Source organism: Myotis lucifugus, unplaced genomic scaffold (assembly GCF_000147115.1).
Source record: "Myotis lucifugus unplaced genomic scaffold, Myoluc2.0 scaffold_175, whole genome shotgun sequence".
Classification (NCBI taxonomy): Eukaryota; Metazoa; Chordata; class Mammalia; order Chiroptera; family Vespertilionidae; genus Myotis; species Myotis lucifugus.
The window spans coordinates 244,769-254,148 of NW_005871223.1; the positions used below are offsets into that span (position 1 = coordinate 244,769).

Below are 9,380 nucleotides of genomic sequence, written 5' to 3' on the forward strand. Positions count from 1 at the left end.
TTATAAAAAGAGAAAGTTAAATACTGCTAAAAACTAATTGGCCTACCAGCTAGCATATAACTTTTATTTTTTTATTATTAGGATATTAAAAATTCAACATTTTATAAAATAAAATAAATGAGATTTTACTGTAACTAAAATAAATATTTCATGATAAAATATTTTAATAAACTAGTAGTCATATACACTAAACCTAAGAAAATGCTATTCATAGGTTATTCCAGTGTATCTTGAAAATCTCACCAATCTGGAAAATATTCTTGTTCATTTAAAAGAATCAGCATCACTATCCTCTACTACTTCATCTGCTCAAAGTTGCTTTTCTTTCCAACTAAAGACGTGAGTATTGAGAATAGCAGAAAATATTTGCTTGTTTAAATATATGAAAAAAGTTATTTTTAGCAGTCAGATTTCTATCTGTGCTCTCTTTGCTTTGCTCTCATGAAATTCTCCCTCAGATGATTTATCCTTTGAAAATAGATAGGCTGATTAAAAAACAATAGACAAGAAAGATGAATAAACAGACCACAGAAACAGAATTGCAAATTATTTATAATCATAAGGAAAAATGTTTAGCCTCATTCAAAATAAAGAAAATGCAAGGGGAAGCTATGCTGAGAGAAGTGAAACTCATGGAGAAGTGAGGGGGAGAGACCTGGGTGTGCAGTGGGTCAGTAGGTGATGGGAATGCATGGATAAGGTTCAGAGATGGGATTCAGAGGGACAAGGGAGGAACTCTGGCTTCCAAGTGGCAATGATGAATGAAGAGGACACCTCCAAGCGTTAGTGATGTGGGGGAGCAAACAGCCGCTCCTTGAGATGGCTGAAAACAAAACTCAAGAGATATAAAACTGGCAAAAAAAAAAATCAAATGTTTGACAACTTTGTTGACAGGACTCTGGGGAACAAATTCTTACATTGTTGGTGGAAATGTAAAATGGTATAACCCTTGCAGAAGAGATTTGATACAATCTAGCAATAGTCCATATGCATTTACCTCCATCCCACTTATAGAAATAAATTTTACAGATTTACTGGCACAAATATGAAATTACACACACACACACACACACACACTCACACACGACTTTTTAAAAAATTAAATCTTTATTGTTCAGATTATTACAGTTGTTCCTCTTCTCCCCTCTCCCATAGCTCCCCTCCACCCGGTTCCCACCCTACCCTCTGCCCTTACCCCCCCGCACTGTCCTCATCCATAGGTGTACGATTTTTGTCCAGTCTCTTCCCACACCCCCCACACCCCTTTCCCCCCGAGAATTGTCAGTCCACTCCCTTTCTATGCCCCTGATTCTATTATATTCACCAGTTTATTCTGTTCATCAGATTTTTTATTCACTTGATTTTTAGATTCACTTGTTGATAGATATGTATTTGTTGTTCATAATTTTTATCTTTACCTTTTTCTTCTTCTTCCTCTTCTTAAAGGATACCTTTCAGCATTTCATATAATACTGGTTTGGTGGTGATGAACTCCTTTAGCTTTTTCTTATCTGTGAAGCTCTTTATCTGACCTTCAATTCTGAATGATAGCTTTGCTGGGTAAAGTAATCTTGGTTGTAGGTTCTTGCTATTCATCACTTTGAATATTTCTTGCCACTCCCTTCTGGCCTGCATAGTTTCTGTTGAGAAATCAGCTGATAATCTTATGGGTACTCCCTTGTAGGTAACTAAATGTTTTTCTCTTGCTGCTTTTAAGATTCTCTCTTTGTCTTTTGCTCTTGGCATTTTAATTATGATGTGTCTTGGTGTGGTCCTCTTTGGATTCCTCTTGTTTGGGGTTCTCTTCGCTTCCTGGACTTGTAAGTCTATTTCTTTCACCAGGTAGGGGAAGTTTTCTGTCATTATTTCTTCAAATAGGTTTTCAATATCTTGCTCTCTCTCTCTTCTTCTGGCACCCCCATAATTCAGATGTTGGTACGCTTGAAGTTGTCCCAGAGGCTCCTTACACTATCTTCATATTTTTTGATTCTTTTTCCTTTTTGCTTTTCCTGTTGGGTGTTTTTTACTTCTTTGTAATTCATATCTTTGACTTGATTCTTGTGATCCTCTAGTCTGCTGTTGGATCTCTGTATATTATTCTTTATTTCAGTCAGTGTATGCTTAATTTCTAGTTGGTCCTTTCTCATATCCTTGAGAGTCTCACTAGATTTATCGAGGGTCTCACTAACTTTATCAGCGGTTTCTAGAAAATTCTTGAAAAACCTTATAACCATAGTTTTGAACTCTATATCCAGTAGTTTGCTTTCCTCCATTTCTGTCATTTGTGACCTGTTTCTTTGTCTCCGCATTTTGGCTGCTTCCCTGTGTTGATAGGGTGGCTTTGTGTGCTAGGTGTCCTATAGGGCCCAGTGGGTCAGCCTCCCCAATTACCTGAGGTGGACACTCTTGGTGCACCCCTTTGTGGGCTTTGTGCACAGTCTTATTGTAGTTAAGCCTTGATTGTAGTTGGTATCACTGGGAGGAATTGACCTCCAGACCAATTGGCTGTGAGAATCAGCTGTGTCTTTGGTGGGAGAACTTCTGTCCTGGAGACACCCTTCTGGGGCAAGACTTGCTTCAGTGGGGCTTTGGTGCTCACTGAGTCTGCCCCCTGAGTGTGTCCCTTATAGATCTGAGGAGTTGTAATCTGGATGGTCCCACTCTGACCACTGGGTACACTGGCTCTTGGATCTCTAAGGAGGTGCTAATTTAGCCTCTGACTGAGGCTACCCAGCAGGAGCTATGGAGAGATCTGCAGATTCCTCTTCTTTGTTTGGGATTTGAAAGTGCCCAGATGAGGCCCAGCTGTGAAGCAATGCAAGCTGCTGTGGTGCCTTGGGCCTTCTTTTGGAAGTTCTGGGTCTCTCTGACCCAGCTGCAGTTTGTTAGGTAATTTTCAGATTGCAAATGGCCAGGCCTTTCATATGCAAAAGCCTCTGCACACAGCTTGCGTGGGGCGGAGGCTCAGGGGATCAACAAGGGGGAGCAAGCAGCTATGGCTGATCCTCAGTCCTACCCTAAGAGGCCCTGTGTCTCAGTGTCCCGGTAATCGCTGCAAGCACCTCTGAGAGAAAGCTGCCCTCGAATTCCACCCTATGCCAGACAGTCCAGTTTCTCCCCATATGAGTCTGGGTCCCCAGAGACTCGCCCGGACCTGGAGTTCAGAGCAGTTGGGAGCTTGTGTCTCCCTCTCGATTGAAAAAGACAACCGTGTCCTTAGTTGCCAGCCCTTTCCGTGCACACCTCCGTACCTCTGCACTTTACTTCCGCACCTCCTCTGAGTTTCAGTGTGCTTTTCTCTTTCCTTCTAGTTGTAGAATTTCCACTCAGCCAGCCTTCCTGTGGTTCTGGATGATGTCCGTTTTGTCTTTTAGTTGTATTTTTGAAGTAGTTGTGCGAGGCAGCAATTTCAGGTGTTTACCTATGCTGCCATCTTGGTTTCTCCTCACATACTCTTTATTGCAGCACTAAACTATAAGTGCAAATGGAGAGAATGCAAATGTCAATAAATAAAGGTCTAGTTGAAGAGCTATGGTACACACTTACACAGCTATAAAAATGAAAAGAACTTTATGAACAAATTGTCCACTTCTTTCAATAAATAAGTGGCAGGAATAAAAAATGGGCAAGGGAAACTGTTAGGTTAAAATAAATTTAATAAAAATGCAATGCATGAACCTTGTTTAGATTCTACTTCCAATAAACCAAAAAAGTTATTTTTGAGACAATTAGGAAAATTTAAATATGGCCTGGGTATTAGATGACATAAAGGAATCATTTTTATGTACAGAAATTAGAGGCCCGGCCCATGAAATTCGTGCACGGGTATGGTTCCTAGGCCTGGCCTGCGATCAGGGCCATCTTTCCTGGTTGCCGGCAGTTGGCTCTGCCCCCCGCCGTCACCCACCCTCAGTTCCCCCTTCCCCATCGGGTGATCGGATCCTGCTCGCCCGGGGGGAGGGACCGAGAGGTTGGCCCGCAGCTCCTGTGTTGAGCGTCTGCCCCCTGGTGGTCAGTGTGCATCATAGCGACCGGTCATTCCGCTGTCTGGTTGATTTGCATATTACACTTTTATATATATACTAGAGGCCCGGTGCACAAAAATTTGTGCACTCGGGGGGGGGGGTCCCCTCAGCCCGGCCTGCTCCCATTTGCAGTCCAGGACCGCTTGGGGGATGTCCACCTGTCGACTTAGGCCCACTCCCCGGGGGATCAGGCCTAAGCTTGCAGTCAGACATCCTTCTGGCAGCCAGGGAACCCTTGGGGAATGTCCGACTAAAGGCTTAGGCCCCCAAGGGATCGGGTCTAAACCATTAGTTGGACATTCTTAGTGCTGCCACGGAGGTGGGAGAGGCTCCTGCCACCACCTCTGCGCTGGCCATCCATGAGCCAGCTTCTGGCTGAGTGGCACACCCCATATGGAAGTGCACTGACCACCAGGGGGCAACTCCTGCATTGAGCGTCTGCCCCCTGGTGGCCAGTGCGCATCATAGCAACCGGTCATTCTGCCGTTCAGTCAATTTGCATATGAGCCTTTTATTATTATTATATAGGATGTCCCTCTTTCCCCCCTTTTTCCCCCTCTACCCAGCTCTTGCCCCCCACTTCTCTCTGGCCATCACCATACTGTTGTCTGTGTCCATGGGTGATGCATATATTTTCTTTGGCTAATCCCTTCTTTAAATTCACTTCTTTAAATTTTTATTTTCAGATAAGTGCTTATAACTGCACTATTATATATTTTCTATTATATCATTACAATTAAGATATCTTTTAATTGAACCCTTGTAAATTTTAGCACAATTTAATAAATTATGCTAGAAGCAATTAGGAGATTTTTCATGTAATGCAGATACATTTCAATTAATATTTTATTAATATTTAGTTTTTTAATATTTTAATTTGAAATAATCTCATACATGTAAAAAAAACCCTATAAAATACTACAGCATATTATATGTACCCTTCACCCAATTTCTTAGGTGTTAATAATTTAAACATAACCATTATACAACTAACAAAATTTGGAATATATTTTTCTTATAATCTCTTTAATGTTACTTAATCCATTTATTTTGTTTTTGTTAATCTTCACCCAAGGATATTTTTCCATTGAATTTTAGAGAGAGTGAAGGGAAAGGGAGAGACACATTGATTGGTTGCCTCCTGTACATGCTCTGATAGGGACTGGGGATCAAGCCAGCAACTGAGATACATGCCCTTGACCGGAATCGAACCTGGGACCCTTCAGTCCACGGGCTAATGTTCTATCCACTAAGCAAAACAGGCTGCAGCTTAATTCATTTACTTTTAATCTATATGTGTCTTTATATTTAAAAGTGGGTTTTGTTTTTGATTCACCCTCATAATCTGTCTTTTAATTGGTGCATTTATGTCACTGACTTCCAGAGTGCTACTGATAGAGTTACTGCCATATCAGGTGGCTTCTGGGGCTTCTGGGGCCGGCCTGCGACCTGGGATTGGATCCATCACAGGCGGCAGGCAGGTGGCTTCTGGGGTCGCACATGGGGGCCTGGATGGCGGCTCACACTCACGCTGTCCCGCCCTGCCTGCGGTATGCAAATTAGCCACCATCTTTGTTGGTGGTTAATTTGCATATCATACTGATTAGCCAATGGGAGGCGTAGTGAAGGTATGGTCAATTACCATGTTTGTCTATTATTAGATAGGATATATAGTCCTAGCTAAGATAGTACAGGGTGCAGACTGTGCCCTGTACAAAGGCTCCAGAGCAGGAGATACATCTTTCTATACCTTTCTATAAATATAACTACAATGTCATTAAAAAAACTTGGAAATTTTGTGAATAAAGAAAAATTCTACCACTTAGAATAACTATTGTTAACACTTTCATGTCTTCTAACTATTTCCTTTTCATGTATCAGGCCTCTATGTGTCTATATTGGACGGTATTGGGAATAACCTGTATTGACAGTTTTATATCTTGCTTTTGTCATTTAGTCTTTGAACATATTTTTTGTTTTTACTTTTAACAGTTAAGAAATGTAATAGGGTCAGGCTGGTGTGGCTCAGTGGTTGAGCATCGACCCAAGAACCAGGAGGTCATGGTTCAATTCCTGGTCAAGGCACATGCCCGGGTTGTGGGCTCGATCCCCAGTAGGGGGCATGCAGGAGGCAGCCGATTCATGATTCTCTCTCATCATTGATGTTTCTATCTCTCTCTCCCTCTCCCTTCCTCTCTGAGATCAATAAAAATATATATATTTTTAAAAATAAATGTAATAGGAAAGGCACTATGCTGGGCTGTGGTGTATGCAGTATGTGTGAGTGTGTGTGTGTGTGTGTGTGTGTGAATTTGTGTACCTATGATTCTATTTTCCAGCTTGTTCCCCAAAGTAAAGAGGCAGGAGATGTTTTCCCACACCTTCTAATCTGGTAGAAGAAGTGATACATGTGCATAGTTAACATCAGCACGGTGGCAGTGCATAGTAAGTCATGAATTCCTCAGGCACCTTGGGGATGGGATAAATCTATATATGCACACTCCAGGTGTTTTCCTAGTTTAGTAGCTGACATTGAGGAACTATAACAATAATCGTGAAGCTTGCCCCAATCTGTGAATGAATAATTTCTGCTTTTCAAAGGCAGAAATCATTGAAAGGTTTGGTAAGCTCATGACTAAGGGATGTTGGAATCAATGGAATCTGTCTGATTTTCATGTTCCCCACCTCTGAGTGGCCATGCTGCGGTGCTCTGTTTTGCCAGAGGCAATTAGAGTCCTGGGGAGCTCTGCCACCTGTCTCTAGAATGTTTTGAGGGCAAGGAATCCATTAGACATTCAAAGAGTGAGAAGAGGTTTTGCTCCTCCCTTCTTGCTGTGCCATGGGAAAATACTAATTTAGAGTACCTAGAGCTAAGTGATGGAGAAGCTAGAATGGACGTTAGCCATGCATGTGACACAACAGGAGATTGCCCTGCTAATGAGGGGACAGGACCCAGTCTCCAATAATTGAGAGACTTAACTGTGAATTCCCATGAAAAGTTAGACTTTCAGATAGGAGGGGCCTGGAAGATCAGAAGTGAACCCATGATGGATGGGTACCCTTTGCAGAGGCAGAGAATTCCCAGCTTGTGTATGTCTCCTGGTGTGATTCATGTAATTTTCTTCTTCAGTGCCTGATCACCATTATTATAAAATGTATAATGCAAAGACCAAGGGTCACCTATGCCTTTATAGCTGAGGCTCTGCAGACCTAACTGGTTATCCTTCCAGAAAATAGAAGTGGTATTCTAGTGCTTTTTATTGTCTTTCCTGGGAAGCTTTCAGGATTTTGGTGAATTTGGGTACACTCACTGCCTATGGAGAAACTCCATGAAATCATGATTTGTGGTGATTTTATTTGAGAAATAAAAATCAACCCACCTTTCTACAAAGATTTGCTTATGTTATTTATTTCCCTTAGTGCAGTTGTGGAGCTATTTTACAGGAAAGTGTGCAGACCTTATTTGGCATTCTTTATTAAAGGAAAAGAGTCACAATATTTTTGGTACTCACCCTTTCTGAAGGAAGGAAAATCACTACATGACAGGTTGAACACCAGGTGGCGATGTATCAGAGAACGCCCGCACAGGAGCCCTCTGCTCCCAGAGCTCTGGTCAATAGACTGGGATGTTCTGAAGGTTGTTAACAAATGGGCAAAGGCCTGAGCATTTTTCTGATATGCTTGCATGGAACAACCAGACAAACGCAAGTCAGGTTTCATTGTGAGAAGCGCTTCAGTGAATTTAGCCCTGCGATGAGGGATCCCTCATGTCCGCTTAATCTCATTCAGATGGAAAATGGTACTCTTGGTCCTCTGACCATGGACATTTTCCTTAGCAAGACAGGAAGTGGGAATTTAGGCTGTAATGGAATAATAACGGCAAAAGAAATACAGTAAACCCTTGGTTTTTAGGACCTCAATTTAATGCACTTCGGATTTAATAGACAAAGTTTCTGGCCCATACGTCATATATAAAAATTAACACTCTGTTAATTTTAAAATGAGTTTAACCAAGATTTGCTTATAATTAAATTAACAGGTTATTTATTATTATTAATTCACTGTTATTTTTAAAAATATTTTTTTATTGATTTCAAAGAGGAAGGGAGAGGGAGAGAGAGAAACAACAATGATGACAGAGAATCATTGATTGGCAGCCACCTGCACACCCCACATTGGGGATCGAGCCTGCAACCAGGGCATGTATCCTAACTGGGAACTGAACTGAGACCTCCTGGTTCGTAGGTGGATGCTCAACCACTGAACCACTCTGGCCGGCTGGGCTTCACTGTTATTTTTAACAAATTTTAGAGAATACGCCAAAGGTTGGAAAAACACTAGTAATTTCGCCGACATAAATAAATATGACATGTTTACAGCTATAGTCTACATATATAATTCCATAGGACCCAGGAGGCAGTTGAAGGAGCAAAGATGAGGTCCTGAAGGCGAGTCTCTGGAGGCTGGATCAGCAGCCTCATTAACAGTGTTTAGTGGATGATTATCACGTGGTAACACTGCACAGTGCATGGTAATTGGTTCTGCTGTCGCCTGCTATGACTTTCTGCAGCAGTTTTAACTGTGCTGAGCCACGCCCCCAAGCCGAGCCCCAGCCTGTGCATTTGTTTCCTAGTGGTGAGAGGTGAATGCACGCATTTACTAGACCTACTCAGTATGTGTGTGTGTGTGTGTGTGTGTGTGTGTGTGTGTGTATAGTTTCCACTGCATTTATTACTAATAAAAAACAAAAACACATTAAAAAGAAAAAAAATTCATTTAATTCATTTTCAGTTCTCCAACAGCTCTCACCCTCTCTCTTGCCCACACAACTCCTGACCCCTGTCCTCAGGGCCAGTTCAAGACTGAGTCTGCTCATTGCCGTTTTCAGAGAAAACAACCAGCAGCAGCGACGCAGGGACGGGGGTCGGGACAGGGCGGCAGGACTGTCCAGGTGGAGAGTCACAGAATTCAAACGGAAGGCCCGTGGCCTCCAGTGACGTAGTCTAAGGAAAACAGGCTGTAGAGGAAATAGTGGGAGGCCCACCAGAGGCTTAGAGCACACTCACGGGCCCATCAAACCCAGAAAAAAGCGACACCAGAAGCATGGGGAGCCAGGTGGCAGTCTCGCGGAAAGTTCCCGGTGCTCCTGTGTTGGCGGTGGGGAGAGCCTAGAGGGCACCAAGAGCATCACTCGTTCTGGCAGAAACACTCTAGTGGGGAAGCCCCAGAAATGCCCCGGCACCAAGAAAGGCTACCGGGGTGGGGGTGGGGGTGGGGGGTGGGGGGGTGAGGAGTGGGAGGGGTGGGGGGGTGAGGAGTGGGGAGGGGTGGGGGGGGTGGGGGGTGGTGTGGTTG

The 9,380-nt window shown here is 42.9% G+C and overlaps 1 pseudogene; it reads right to left on the reverse strand.

The window, feature by feature from the left end:
- Positions 1–8,881: 8,881 nt before the first annotated feature.
- Positions 8,882–9,380, reverse strand: part of LOC102433993 — an 11,019-nt pseudogene continuing 10,520 nt past the window's right edge.